Genomic DNA, 16,919 nt, shown 5'->3' with positions numbered 1-16,919 from the left:
GATGATGTCGGATCATTTCCATCTAAGATATCTGTTAGGTCCCATTTGAAAATATTTTATGAATTCAAACAAGTCGTGGTTGATCAATGTCTGAAGTCTAGATTTAAGAATTTCTATTTTGGTGGTTTATGGGACTTTCCAGAACATATGAAGTTCAACAGATAGCTTGTCCACTATACACTTCTTCGCCGAGTTGCACAGGACAACAAACTGCATGAAATGTGGTTCTGCATCAATGACAGGCCTGCATATTTTTGCCTAAAGAAGTTTGCGCTAATCACGAATTTAAACTGTGGGTGTTATTCTCATGATTCAAAATATGTCAAAGCGATGGAGGAGGGTAAAGATTTTTTCAAAAAGATTGCAAAAACGAGGAGTGTAAATGCAAAGAGATTGTTGAAGCTTATTAGAGGTGGGAGCCTGAACAAGGAGGACAAGTTCAAATGCTTTTTGGTTTGGTTCGTGCACTGCATATTGCTTACACACGACTTGCCAAAAAATGTGGACATAGAAACCATCAAGATGGTGGATAACTTGAGCTTCTTTGAGAGATACCCTTAGGGTAAGGACTCATTTGCCTTAACTCCTGACTATCTAAAGAAGCCGATAGACTTCAGCAGGCAGAAGAAGACATTTGTGACAAAGGAAGTTTCATCGTATGCGCTCTATGGATTTTCCTGGGCATTTATGGTATTTGATTATAAACCATTGAAGGAGTTTATTATATATTGTAATTCATTTATGGTGACTATACTATACTGACTCTCAGTTATATGTTTTTGTTTTTCCTTTTGATCATGTATTTGGATATACGAAGCCTTTCCCGTGCTCGGCAGGGGAAATGGTAAATTAACTGAAGAACTACTACCCATTCCCCGATTGTTCATATGACACACCTTAAAAAGCGATAAACTAATCGAAGGTGATCCATATTTGAACAGATAGAGCACAAAGGTATAAAACTATTTTTTCAAAGAATACTTTTACCAATATTGTGTTGCTAATCAATTACATTTGCCTATTTATCTATTGAGAGTGCACCCGTACCTTATCCCCACAGTCGTTAAAATGAAGCAGCACTATATGAAAAAGTTTAAAGCATTCACGAACGAACCGAAGGACCCATTCATCGATAGATTGAAGTCCCATCTGGAGGGTATGACTGTCATCACCTCATTAGAGGATGGTAAGGATGGGGATGATGAATGGGATTTGGGTGGAAATGTTGTTTCAAGGTATGTCACTCGAGGTGCAGGGACGAGTAAGCCGATAGCATTGGGAAAGACACCGATGATTGAAAATCTAGAAGAACGCGTGTTTAGGATGGAGGAGTCGTCAAGGACATCGTTGATTTTGTAAAAGAGGAGAGGCTGAGGAGAGAAGAAAAGGAGAAGAAAAAGAAGAGAGATGAAGATGAAGGTAATATCTACTCTATATATTATAAAAGTTGCATATTTTATATAATCCCTTTTACTTATAATAGAATCTATACCGTTCTTCATCAACCGATATCTTAGTTTATTATAAATGGTAAATACTTGAAAATATAGGTGTGCAGGTGCAAAGTCATCATTCAGTGGAGAGGGTTGTCCGCGATGACAGCGGCATTAAAGAAGCGCTCCTTGAGAAAGCAACTTTGGAACAGGCCTCGATCAATGCTGATGAGGTGATGATCCCTGAGATTATAGCTGTTATAGAGAAGGAAAATCTCAATGACGGCGATGAAGAGAAAGAAGAAGAAAAAAATAAAGAAGCTGTTGGTGAAGAAGAAAACAAAGCTGATGGATCAGCTGGTGTGGAGAAGGAGGATCATAATCAAGGCAGTCAGGATGAAGAAGATAAAAATGAGAAAAATATTTGTGTAGAAGAAAACAATGAAGGATATGGAGAGAAAGCAGAAGATAAGGATGCAGGAGAAATAGAGAAAGAAGAGGGAGAAGAATATAAAGAAGAAGGAAAAATTGATGCACCAGAAAAAGAAGGTATCGCGGAGAAAGAAAATGAGAATGAATTTCCGAACTTAGATGAATTTCTTAATGAAGTTACTCAGGACATCGACAAGATGCAAGTGGAATATGAAAATGTTGAATGTTTAGACAATGTTTAATTTTTATTTGTGTCTGATGATTATATTTATTAGATTAGACAATCTTAACTTTTAACTTTCAGCTCAAGATGTGTACTACTGAACAATTTTGTTTTCTAAACTGCTTTTATAGTTTATGATAAACATTATAAATTTTATATAATCAACGTATCATTGCTTTTACATGAATGTCATCATTGATTATAGACTCTGACTAAAAGGTAAAGTATTTACAGTAGAGTTTTGTGTAGTCGATGAATGAAAAAGGTAAACCATATATAATATAAGTAAAAGTAGACGCTTAATAAAAGAGATAGAATACATTCAATCCCACTACACCCCCATTACACCTTTCCAAAAAGCTAAAACTAATAGTAAACCATACACCATAATTTTTATGCCCTTTTTTTTTCTTCAGCCATAGGCAACCTATGCTTAAGTTGATCCCTCTCAATTTCGACGTCTTTCAACAATCCCTTTAAGTGATCAATCTTGTGTTTCGATTATCTATATAATGTCATAAGAAGATCCTTATTTTCTTCGAAATCTCTAAGCCTTTCCAACATTTCAAACTTTGCAACGCCTTGAAATTTCGATACCTTGGAATCAGAGGAAAGCCACTTGAAATAAGAGCATCTATCATTATCCTTAAAAAATGAGGATAAATTAGTAAATAAATTATGTGATGAACAAAAATAAACTTTTATTGAAACAAAAACAAACTTCTCCAACTGCACAACTGTAGAATTTTTTATCCGAATTCTTATCGGTTCATGATGTTTTCAACACCACAGGATTACCACAACAACAAATATAAGAACATTGGGACGTTTGAGATGACTGTGACATTATTATTGTTGAAGAAAAACTAGAAAGTGATGAATAAATGAACATAGAGGAGTTCAAAAGGGTCCCTTTAATTAATATAGTGGGGCTACCTAAATCTAACCGTTGGAAAATTCTGCTCGTTTGAATTGTACCGTTGGAGAAAATTTAAATGGATTATCATTTACTTCAAAAGGTCTCAAAAGAATGTTTATGTCTTCTATAATCGACTAGGTTATGTATGAATTATATACTGATGTCAATATTGATTATTCTGTGTATTGGCATATTATCGATTTAGACTAAGGTCGATTATAGACCTTTCACATAGTCGATGATCAACTTACTGAATATATGGACAGCTTAAAATAACGGCAAAAAAGGAGAAATTAAATAAAATAAAATTAGAGTAAGTCAATTAACACCATTTAAACATTGTAAAGCAATTTAGATATATCAATTGTGAGTCCCAATCACTTTTGAATGTGATCAAGTGTTATCTAAAACATGAAGTAGTCATAGATCATTGAGATGACACAAAAAAAGAGAGAAAATAAATAAATAAATTAAAATAAAATAAATATTAATCATCCAACCACTAAAGAACGACTACTTATCATGACAAGAGATTAGACTTGTGTGATGACCATAAGGAAGAGTGGTGGTTGTCACTTGTGAGTGTTCAATGGACAAGTAGTGTATGAGAACAAGGAGTCCTTCTCAGCAGAGATGCTTGTTCTAGGTAATTGGTTGTTACTACCATTGCCCTCCCCTATACTCATTTGATCGAGTGTCTAATTGTTTTGTAATCTCATATTATGGTATTTAGTCACTTTACATTACGTGAGTGATGTTTATTTATTTTATTTTATTTTATTTCTTCATTTTTTAATCTCACCTCATTTGAAAATAGACTCAGTTGGTATATTGAGTATATTATAGATAATTAGCTTTATCTATACCAGACTATATTATTAGTCAAGTCATGTATCGACCAACTAAGCCTATTTCAGAAGGAGGTGAGATTAAAAAAGGGACAAATAAAATAAAATAAAATAAAATAAATAAACATCATTCACGCAATGTAAAGTGACTAAATATCATAATATAAGATGACAAAATAATTGGACACTCGATTAAATAAGTATAGGGGAGGGAAATGGTAGTAACAACCAATTACCTAGAACAAGCGTCTCTGTTGAGAAGGACTCCTTGTTCTCATACACTACTTGTCCATTGAACACTCACAAGTGACAACCACCACTCTTACTTATGGTCATCACACAAGTCTAATCTCTTGTCATGATAAGTAGTTGTTCTTCAGTGCTTGCATGATTAATATTTATTTTATTTATTTTAATTTATTTTATTTCCTCTCCTTTTTTGTGTCATCTCAATGATCTAGACTACTCCGTGTCTTAGATAATACTTGATCACATTCAAAAGTGATTGGGACTCACAATTGATGTATCTAAATTGCTTTAAATGTTTAAATGGTGTTAATTGACATACTCTAATTTTATTTTATTTAATTTCTCCTTTTTTGCCATTATTTTATGTTTTCCATATATTCAGTACGTTGATCATAGACTGTGTAAAAGGTCTATAATCGACCTTAGTCTAAGTCGATAATTTACCAATACACAGGATAATCAACACTAACATCGGTATATAATTCATAAGTAACCAAGTAGATTATAACCTTGATATTTCCTTTCTTACGTTTAATGAAAGAGTCTTTAGAAGAGTTTAAACGTACTAGTTGATTATATATTCATAGTTAGCGTATATAATTTGTATTTAGCATAGTCGATTATATATTCATACTGTACTCCGAGTTTAAACAGTGTTTGCAAATCTTTAAACATGCACTACTGAAGTATCATCAACAAAAACTTAAACACATAAATCATTATAGATAAATAGAATATCATGCATATAGAAACTTGTTTATAGATATATAAATGTTCATTGCATCTATATTTACAATTTTTGGGAAAAAATCCCCAAAAAAAGGCAAAAACGAAGCTTTCATTTACATAATCCTACCATGAAAGCTTCATTCAACAATGAACTACAAAACAAACAAAACTAAACTAAACTAGGGGGTTGAAGGGGGGTGATGAGTTCATGGGGGTCCAGGTTGAGCCTCTCAGCTATGGCCCGAAGAAAATGAGTCATCCTCCGGAGCTCTTTGTCCAGCCACCGTTGATCGGTGGCACGACCCTAGAAAAGGAAATCCAGGTCACTCCGAAGCCTAAGCTACTCTATGTTATTGATGGTTGTCATTCTGTGCATTGGCCGTAGTGTGTACCTCCTCATAGACATCTTCTTCTCTCCTTAGTCTTTTCTTCAAAAATTTAGTTTACAATCTACAAGGGCCTCTTTAAATAGGTCAAAGCATGAGACAATCGACCAATAGAATTTGTACACGTATTGATGAAAAGGGAGAAAGCATGTGGGAATTGTAAATGAAAAGTCGCGAAAGTTGTAGCAGTCGTGGCATTTCAATTGTATCGTTTCCTGAAGTGTAATAATTACATTGAAAGGTTCAATGTATAAGAAAAAGGGTTTCTTTAATAGACTAAACAAATGGTCGATGAGATACTAGGTAGTTTAAACTATATCCCATAGACCACGCATCGATCTATTATATATTTTGAGTCCAGTAGATGTGTAATATGTATATTCGATTTCATAACTTAGGATGGTTGTTTTCAAAATGACACTTTTTCCAATGTATCATAATTATTTTGAATTCAACATTGTATGAAGAAAAGGGTTTGTTCAACAGATAACCAGATAGGTTTATTATACACTACATATTGAATATTTACTCTGTAGATCAAACACTGATATATTATATATTATGCGCCTGGTCAATTATTTCAGTCTATAATCTATTTAGTACGTAGTATATAATATATGAACTTGAATTAATAATACAAAACAAAAAAAGTCAATTATAACTACAGTTCAGTGGTTTTCAAAACAGAATACACATTACATACTGTCCAGTGCATTTAAACAAACCAAAAACATAAAATACAATGTTAATCATATTATCCTACGTTAAGGTTGCATGTTGTTCTCTTATATCCCGGCCTTTTACACTTAGAGCACTTATTTCTTTTCTTGTACCTTGAAGGCTCCAACACAGCCTTAATACGTTTCACCTTCCTCCTTTTGAGTTTGGGATCGAAATCGAGTGGAAGAACTTGTATTTCTAGATACTCTCATGCCACACTCCACTCCGACTCCAGTGGTGTTATACAAATAGGTTCCAAGTATGATAGGAGGTATGATTCTTTTGAATATATTTGCGAAGAGTAGTTGTAAATGCTAGTGTCGTATTCGTCCCCGTGCTTCAAACGCAACCTACCATTGCATGAGCGTATAGAAATTTCACCAAGTCGTACTTTCTGCAAAAACATATCCATCTCGAAAGATTACCTTTGGCTGAATGACCATAACCAAGCACGGTGAATTCATCGGTGCTTCTATTTATGTTGTTTACATATAATTTATCGTCCTCGGTCATGTTTTCCCTCAAGATCATCTCGGCTACGGGAACAAATGTTGTCTTTGAATTGTCCACCTCCGCATACCTCTTTCTAAATATTTATCCAAACCTATTTGCAATTGAATTGAAGATGGCCGGCACTGGATACTCTCTTTCATCGCGCAATATTGAGTTGAGCGACTCGGCAATGTTTGAGGTCTTACCTGGAAAGTGAGCCCGGCTCCACTTTTCAAATCCAACTTCATGCTCGAGGCAAGCTGCTGTGCTGGGGCATCTTTCTTTAAGGACGTTGAAGTAGTCATTAAATTCTTCCAACGTGTACGCCTTGGCCGTATGGAAGTACAAATAGAGAGAATCGTAAAAATGGTGATTTGTTTAGGAGATGTTCACTGAAATACCTCATAAAAACACTGTGATGCACAAACAGATAATGCCTTATGAGACCGTTGGCTATGCTTATGTGTCTGTGGAATATAATGCACAACTCTGGTTCGTCGACGACAAAGGCCTTAAGCTTCTCACAGAATAAGCCCCACGATGCATTGTTCTTCTTATCCACCACACAATACGGTAAGGGATAGATATGATTCTGCGTATCTTGAGCAACAGTGGACAGCAGCACGCCCTCGTACTTATTGAACAAATGAGTGCCATAATGGCAATGACCTTTCTCATATGTGCATATCAATGGATGGAAGCCCCAAACGCCATAAAGTAGTAAATAACCCTGCCCGACTCATCATCGACTATGAGGGAATTAATAGACCCGAGATTGAGGCAGCTGAAAATATATGAAAATATGGGAAACACTGCTTATCCGTGCTCGGGCGTACCTAGAACTATGCTCTTCGCAATGACGTCTGCCATCCAACACTTCCAATAGCCTGGCCTGCAATGTAGCTCCCTAAATATGATCTTTTCGATATCTTTCGAGGTTGAAACTTTGTTGTCGACGAAAATGTTCAAAATAAGTGAGGCAATGACCTCCACGGTGACATTCTTGTAGTTTTTCGTGACATGATCAACGCCACAAGTATGCTCTCCCACGTACTTGTGGATGTGAAACCAACTCGATTCTACAATAGCACATGCACATACCATCCATCGGCAAGGAGGATCTACGCACCTCACCCTCAAGTATTTCTTACAACTCTTCACCGTTGTGTAATTGAACGACATTTTCACCGACGCCTGCTTCAACAAAAGATTCAACATTTTCTTATCCTTGAATGTTTGTACTACAAAAAGATTGGTGTCGTCCGAGAAAGAGTTGCTTCTTTGTGGTTCGAGTTACCCGTCCTCACCTCCTCCACACTCCTCTTTTTCATAATCTTCACTATTATTCCATTCATCACCACCCATACAATCGTATTCTATTAACGTATCATCCAATGTTAGGGGTGGAGGTGGGGGTGAGGGTGGGAGTGGGGCTGATGTGGAAGCTTCTTCCCGGGACCTTCCAACAACTTTAACCCGCAATATAGGTCTGGAGTTATCAAAATCAACGCAAAGCATATATAATTCCACGTGTCTATCATTTCTTATAAACTTTGAATAGATTTTCCCCCTCTCATTCATCAAGTAATTAATTACCACCTCGCTTTGATCACAACCTAATTCACCGCTCTCCATTACACTTTTAACTATATCGGCGTATGAACCGTTGCAACGAAGGGCAATGGACACTGTCTCCTTAGACGCGGTTTTTCAAACCCAACATTTAGGAGTCTCCTCCCATTCACTAGAAAATATACCACCAACAACCACGTAATCTATAATAGACATGATATACCTCGATAATAGTATTTAATAGACTTGAATAGTAGTTTATGAGCCTAGACTTAATAACTGTAGTCTTCTTCTTCTTAGCTGTTTTCTGTATAGTACACAATCGACCCTTTTCCGATAACCACCAGAATAAACCAACGAATTTCATCTTACAAACAACCTAAGAAGTATTGGAATGTTGCTATTGAGCCAACAATCGATTTTGAAATGTGGGAATGATTTTCAAGCTTTTTGTATGAAAATGGAAGAAAAATTTGGGCTAAAAATATGCGAAAATGGATTAAAACAATGGAGATAATGTCTCTTTTCGATGGATACCGGAAAATTCGACAAAAAATGTCTAGAAAATGGCCGAAAAATCGAGGAAATGGCGTCAAAATTGGGTGGCTGGTAGTGGATTGGTTGAGAAGCTTGGGATATTTTTTTAAAATTAATTATCCAATATTTATATTTTTGGACATGGACTAAAGTATAGTTTTAAGAAAATTGGGGCTGAAATGAGAAAGGAGCTAAAGTATATATTTTGTAAATTGAGTGGTAGGATTGCATTTTTTATTTTTTTTGTGGTTCCATTAAGGTGTCTATTTTTCCAATTAAAAAAAACTTGGTGTTTAAATGTCAAAAAAAAATTTGGAATGTGACCTTTTAGCCAATTCCCCCTTCAGAGTGAGAGGCACAGTGCACCATCCATCGCATCAACTGGCTTCTTTGGTGCACCCGCATAGCGAAGGGCAACCAGTGGTTCTCTTTCTTTTAACATGCGGCATGGACCCCATCTTGGGGCTCTTTCAGTGCGCCAAACGGGCTATGTTTCACGTCTAAAACTTTCTGAGTCTCCATACGCATTCCAGATATTTTCCAATCAATATTAAGACCAAACGAATCTATTATTGAAATTTAAGAGGCATAGATATGCTACATAAATACTAGAAATATTTAGAGTGTTACATTAACGTTTTGGCTTTTCTCATATATAAGGAGATGTGACTATGAAGCAAAACCTAGTTTTTGCATATTTCAAAATTTCACTCAACTCTGAAAAGACGTCATAGTTTCCTAAAGGTAAAACTTCTTAACAAGGGACCTGATCGTATCAACTAAAGATGTTCTTAATTTCTTGATGTTAAGTGTTGTATTATGTTCTTACATGTAAGCCTACACCACATTGAGAACCGTGTGTATGTGTTTTCTTTATTTATTTTTTTTATCATTCGAGGTTTTGTATCATCTAGAGTTAGTTGGTCAAGTGACATTGCAATAGAGTTATTGAAACGAGGGTTTGTAGTAGAGTTGTTGCACGGGGAGGAATTAAGAATTTAATTCCTAGAATAACAAGATTTTGTAATCAAAATATTGCTCTTTGTTAGTGAAGCTGTTAGAGACGTCTTACTCTGGTAGATCGTGGTTTTACATCCTTGAGAAAGAAGGTTTTCATGAAAAATATCATGTTTTCTTTGTTTGCATTAACTTTCATTATTTACTTCTTGTTATTAGTAGCTGAACTCAATCAAGGACTATGTCCCTTGACTCGTGGTGAATTCATACAAGCCATCCATGTACATACACTATTCCAATTTGTGTCCCTTTTTTTTTGGTATAATTCTGTCCAAATTAATAAAATAATTAAGAGTATAAAAGTCTCTTAATATTTAAAAGATATTTTGGTCAACCAACAACTATATTTAGATAGATAAATAGATATATTTTATTAAATAGGCATAAAATTTACTTACTTGTACCATACAGAATCTTTTTCCAATTTGACTCAAAATATGAGGCCCTCTCTTTTTTGGTTTTTTGGCAAGTAAGTCTCTATATTAAGTGTGGGTATTATTATTAGCATGTGTAAAAGGTCTACATTTCAGGAATAACATTTAATGTAATTGTATTTTTACCATATAGTTGAATCAAAGCCAAAGTAGGAAATTTATTTATCACCACTGCTCACTAGTAGATACATAAATAGAAGTGCCAGAGATTAGAAAGATAAAGCACCTAATTAAAAATTCAAGAATGAAGATGAAATTTAGCAACATTTTTCGTGTGGTCGCTTTTTTATTCTCGCATCAGGTACATTTTTTTTAATTTATATTTTTACCTAATCATGTCTGTTATTTTGTTACAAATGGGGTGTGGAATATACATAAAATTTATTTATTTACATAATTAAGTCATAATTCTCATCTTATAGGCTAACTTTTGTACTTAAAATATCCCCCCAAGAAAAGTATGCTGAAATGCTTTTTATTAAAGGCCATATTAACGGTTGAAATTGAGGTGTCAAATGGATGGATTGAGTCGTAGACGGGTTAAAATAAGTTGATTATTAGTGATTCATCCAAAAGTTACTTGAATCGAAATGAACGTGGCTAAAAAACATGTTATAGTTAATACGTCTAATTCTTACTAAGTTATCATTTCTTTTTTAAAAAAAAAAAAAAGGAAATAGGGGAAGGGGAAGAGAAAACAGCGAGAGAATTACAATATATGCAATCGAACCATCACCACTAAAATGAAAGTTCAGGTAGCCTCACCACTAAGTTTTAATTTCTTTGTTCTTTTACAATTTTAAATATTTAACGAAAGAAATCTTTATTTTGGCTACATATAACATAGCACAAAAAAAAAATATCCTTCTTAAAAATGTGTAGATAAAATTGTCCATGATCTATTTGGAATAAATATGAACTCAATTTTTATATGTGATTACTAAATTGCATATCAAAAGGGCTAAACCAATAAATAGGTTGATTAAGCCCAAATTTGAATAGGGTGAACAGATTATATTTTTCATGCACTAACGTTGGCATCCTAGACCATATTAATTGTTGGATCAAATAAAAAAAATTATTTGCCATTGTTTATACCACCAATAACAATAACAACAAAAACAACATAAAAAGGCAGTCTGGTGCACTAAAGCTATCGCTATACGCGGTGTCCGGGGAAGGGCCTTCACCACAAGGGTTATCGTACGTAATCTTACCTTGCATTTCTGCTAGAGGCTGTTTCTAAGGCTTGAACTCGTGACCTCCTGGTCACATGGCAGCAACTTTACCAGTGAAATTTTATACAATAGGCTTTGGAAAAAGTAAAGTGTACGTAGGTGTTAAGTATCCCACATCGAAAAACGGATGGGTAATTAGTCTCCTTATATGGACTTGGACAATCCTCTCCTTATGAGCTAACTTTTGAGGTTGAGTTAAGCTCAAGATCCAATTCTTTACATGGTATCAGAGTCAGGCCCATCCGAAACATTGGTCTCCTTATATGGACTTGGACAATCCTCTTAGGTCCAAGATCCAATTCTTTACTGTAGGTTTTACTACTACCTCTTGAAGACAATTGGTCTCTTTATATGGATTTGGACAATCCTCTTAGGTCCAAGATCCAATTCTTTACCGTAGGTTTTACTTCTACCTCTTGAAGACAGGGAGGTTGTTTCCGAGTTGTTTATATAGCTATTTATTTATTTAAACTTGTATTTATAATAATTAATTGATAATATTTTGCAGAAAATGGAGTGCCTCAGGTAGAAGGTATTTTTACAGGGATTTGTGAAAAGTTACTTCTTGGAGTTCATTGTCCACCAGAACCAAAATCAAAGATATGTCTAACGGAGTGCAGTAAACTAGCTGACGGCCATGTACTCATCGAACATTCTTGTTCAGATGGATTTAACTGCCTTTGTAAATGGGTTGACGACAGATGTTAAGATCTACTAGTTACTTACAATTTCATTTTTTATTTTATCAGAAATTTAATGTAAGTCATTCATTTATGATGAATTGAATTTTTTTATTATTGTATTCAATCTTATGTTCTAGAATGTTCATTATATTGTATGGTTAATAATTAAGATTTTAATTTCAATACTGCAGTCACTTAAAGTCGATTGCACGAAATTGAAGAATTATAAATAATCTTATATATAAAGTACAATTCACTATATTACTATAACTCTCCTTGATGATTTTTTATTTCTTGAAATATTCAAAATAATTTCATTACAAATTATACTAAACATTTTCTTCTATATAAGGCACCAAATAATCACTAAAAAGGTCTTCACTCATTTGATTTCAAATCAATTTTTTATTAACAAGATAGATGATGAAAGAAAAAAATATATCACACAAATTTCGCCAATGTTGATCAATTTTATTTACAAAAAAGAAGATGAAAGAAAAAAACATAGTACCCAACTGGAGAAACAACCGTGCTAATTTGTAAATGTTTGTAATCTCATTAGGATCTCTAAAGTAAAGATATTAAACACACTATCTAGCAGTATAAATTCGCAAAAGAAATAATAATTAAGGAAGCAGCTATCCTTCCTTAAGAAAAACTCTTAAAAACTTCTTGTCACGTTGATAGTAACGTGCACTTTGAACTAACTGGTTCATACCATGGTTAACTTATAAGAGGTCCATAGATCGAACCTGTACAAGTCCTTTTGTAAATGAATTAACGTGCTACGTATAGAGTTCTCGACATCAACTCAAAATTTGACACTCTTACACTTAAGGTAAATTCACCTCTGGATATAGAGTAGCTATTTTGAATAAAAGAGAAATAAAGGTGAAAGAAGAAAGGATGCTTTTCAATTAAAAATATTTTACAACATTGATTCACGCACTTAGCAAGAAGTGCATGTCACTTTCTATGTCATGTTGTGTGAGGTGTTTAATAGGTATATAATTGATAGTATTCGACATCAACCCAAAATTTGACACTCTTAGGCTTAAGGTAAAATTCACCTCTGGATATAGAGTAGCTATTTTGAATGAAGGAGAAATAAAGGTGAAAGAAGAAAGGATGCTTTTTAATAAAAAATTATTTTACAATACTGATCCACGCACTTAGCAAGAAGTGCATGTCACTTTATATGTCACGTTGTGTGAGGTATTTAATAGGTATATAATTGATAGTATTGAAGTGTATAATAAGAAAAAGGATATGTAAGTGAATTCTATAGATAATTTTAAGGGGTCGTACGTGATTTAAAACCAATAATTATTGAAAGATCATGACTACATCATGACTAGTACCTTGGCCATCATTCTTTCAAATAGACGAACCCTTAATCTATACATATAAATAAAAGAGAAATATGAGGTTGTTGATGTGGCAGACATCTAAAGTCAGTATTCATATTTATCTTTTTTCCTGTTTTTTTGGCATTTTATTCCTTCTAATTCTCTTTCTAAAACAAAATTTTCTACCAATTAATTTTCCTTAATAAAATTCATTAGTTTTCCTTTATTAAATTTGTCAAATACACCATACCAGCAAAATTATTACATATTACCATTTTCAACAAACTCCCCGTCTTCCTCTTTCCCTCCCCATTATTATTAACCCTTCTTCTGAAAAATTCAATAACCAAATCACGGTGCCACAATTGTTTCTTACTCTTAGAGAAAAAGTAAAAATTAATTACCCATCAGATGCATTATTCCAGATGAAAAACTTAAAGATTTCAATTTTAAGAAGGTATGAAACTTCATATTTTCTTGATTTTTCTTTTATGTGTATTTGTATTACTCTTTCTCTTGCGTTTATTATTTTTATTGTCAATCTTACAAACTTTGTGCAATTTGTCATAGTTTGGGAGGAGCTGTTATTCTAATGTACCTCCTAACACGTCAAATTGCGGAAGAGCCCAATAGACTTTCAAGATTAAACTTATTATCGCCTGTTGGGTTTCATCATGAATCCAATCCTGTATTCACTATGATGGAATACTTATTCCTGCTATTGTCTCCTCTACTTGCCCCTTTTATGTCAGTTTTTTATATTTTCACTCGATTTTTTCGCATGCTGTTTAACAAATTGGCTCGAGACTTCCACAACTTACCAACAGTTGGAGGCCTTGTACAAACTCTCATATAAGTTATTTGGTTGGTGGAGACAGTTCTAACTGGGTTGGAGCCTTAGGGTTACCAACTACAATATGAATGACATACCAACTTTTTCATTCCATGTGGCTCTTCATTTGGCACAGATCAAGAACAGACAAAAGTTTATAATGTTTGACTATGGGAGTGCAGTTGCGAACATGGAATCTTATGGTTCCCTTTGACCTTTAGATTTCGGGGAGTACTATTTCCTTATTGATATTCTTGTTGACCTTTTTACTGGGAGAAACGACAAGGTCATTAGGCCATCTATGGTAAGGAAACATTATAAGATGATGAAGGATGCAGGTATGGAGGTATCATATAATGAGTTTGAGTAAGCCTATTTGGATTTTACATTTTCCCATCATGAAGAACTATTGGCATATGTTATGTCTCGATTAAATTTAGTAGGTGCTTCTATGAAGCAGTAACCCCGCCAGAAACCGTTGAAGTTCAGGAGAAAAGAGGGGCAGGCCTTAGGTATTGCGGCTTCATTGTTGATAACTATGTCTTTAGGTGAATGGTTCTTCTTTTAAGTTACTCCTACTCGTAAGGCATGTATACTCATCTTCTATTTGAAGTTGTTTGATGAAGGTGGAGGAGCTTTTGAATCTTCGTTTATAAAGATGCGATCAAATTTGCATGCTTAATGGCCAAACAACACAAATATTTTAGCTCGGATAGATTTTTTTATGACATTCCTTGGTATAAAAACTTCTTAAAGGGTACAACTGAAGATTTGCCTATTATTAAGGTCAAGTACTTGAAAAAAGACACTTTTTTATTTGTGAGAATGATATTTTCTTGTACAAATGTGCTATAGGGCGATTAATAAAAAACATCACCTTACCATTGGAAGTTGGTTTGTTCATTGCTTGTATTACTCTTTCTCTTGCATTTATTATTCTTATTATTCTATATTATTTTATTGTTTCAGGCCTTAGGTATTGCGGTTTTGTTGCTGCTAACTATGTCTTTAGAGGAGCGATTCTTCTTTTAAGTTATTCCTATTCGTAAGGTATGTATACTTGTATCTTCATGCCTTTTCGATTTTCAATTGTTTATGTTCATACATTACTTAACTATTTTGCTTAATTCTCTTAGATCATATAAACTGAGTAATTGTTACTTTCTCTATTTTTGTATTGTTTAGCTGTTTAACATTGTGTATTATTATGTATATAAAAAAAATAATGTACAATTATGACAGGCGATACGAAAATTCAAAAGTTTTTCATGTTTTCCTACAAGATTGAACACTTTATGTCCTGCTTATTTATCTCTACATGTTGTAGGGTTCAAGAATTTGATGGATGACCATAACAATGAATTCGTAATGATGCAAGATCAACTTGATCAAAGAGAAAGGGAGCTCTAAGTTGTCTGTATTATACGAACGGGATGCATCTACAAGATAATTTTAGCAAATAAAATCTATCATGATTCATTCATAATTCGGCATAATTTTGATATTCGTACAAAAATTATTGTTTCACAAAAATATTTCATAAAATGTATTCATAGGCTTTCTTTCTTATATAAGTAATAAACCTTGCGTTAAGCTTCATGACGGATAGTTAGCACATCAAAAGCTTCTAAAAGGCAAGAGATACTTGATAGTCATTGTGATATATGAACTACAAGAGTTTGAGATGATACAAAATAAATATTTCTAAGTTTGTAATAACAAAAATTTGAATATGCAATATCCACCACGCACAAAAATGGATTCCCAAATAAATGTTAGATTTGTTGGGTTAGAAATCGAGAGGGCGTCATAAGGAAGCTAATAGTTTGCAAACCATCAAGATGATAATATAGATGACAAAGAAAACAATACTAAAAAGCATAAAATTATTATATATTTTGGTCAATTGGCCTACATATTATAAAACCTAATATAAAAGAAATCATAAAAACTTTAGAGAGAAAATCTCCCCCTTAACAAAACTCTAAAATGTTAAAGAACTACATTGTGGATACTATTGTGTTATGGTATGAGAAGAGGGGTCTTTTATTTATAGAGTTTCAAAATCTTTTCTTCAGCAAAGAGGTTAGCCAAATATGAAAAAGTTTTATATTTTCCTTTTAGGAAAAGTAAAAGTAGTTATAGTATTACTTTTATTTCCCTTCTAATAAAAATAAAACTTAAATTTGGTTAGAAAATTAAGGCAAAAATCCTAACAAATCTTCCCTTTTTGGCTTGATTTTCTTGACATAATTTGATCTACATTCTTCGTGTGCATGATCTTTGTTCTTCACATAATCTTCATCATTGTTGTTTGCTATGATTTAAAATATTATGACTAAAAGTGGATTAAAAATTAATATTTTATTTTTATTTTTAAAGATGCAGCAACAGGATTGTTGAAATATACTTAAAACTTCTTCTTCACATGTAGCCAAACAAAATCATCATTATCACCAAATTGGTTGCAGCTTGATTTTGAAACCGCTTTGAACCTGTTTAATCTCGTCTCACCACACCATTAAACCTTTGAACCATAAGCTCTGATACCACTTGTTGGGTTAGAAATCGAGAGAGCGTCATGCGGAAGCTAATAGTTTGCAAATCATAAAGATGATAATACAGATGACAAAGAAAATAATACTAAAAAGCATAAAATTATTATATATTTTGGACAATTGGCCTACATATTATAAAATCTAATATAAAAGAAATCATAAAAACTTTAGAGAGAAAATTTTCTCCTTAACAAAACTCTCAAATATTAAACGACTATATTGTGGATACTATTGTTTATGATATGAGAAGAGGGGTCTTCTATTTATA

General features: G+C 33.5%; 1 pseudogene; it reads left to right on the top strand.

Annotated features, from left to right (window-relative positions):
• Positions 1-13,808: 13,808 nt before the first annotated feature.
• Positions 13,809-14,558, top strand: LOC107868854 (annotated as a pseudogene).
• Positions 14,559-16,919: the final 2,361 nt, after the last annotated feature.

This window comes from Capsicum annuum, chromosome 4, assembly GCF_002878395.1.
Source record: "Capsicum annuum cultivar UCD-10X-F1 chromosome 4, UCD10Xv1.1, whole genome shotgun sequence".
Taxonomy (NCBI): domain Eukaryota; kingdom Viridiplantae; phylum Streptophyta; class Magnoliopsida; order Solanales; family Solanaceae; genus Capsicum; species Capsicum annuum.
The sequence above is the reverse complement of the archived record's forward strand: the minus strand, read 5'-3'. Positions and strand labels throughout refer to the sequence as shown.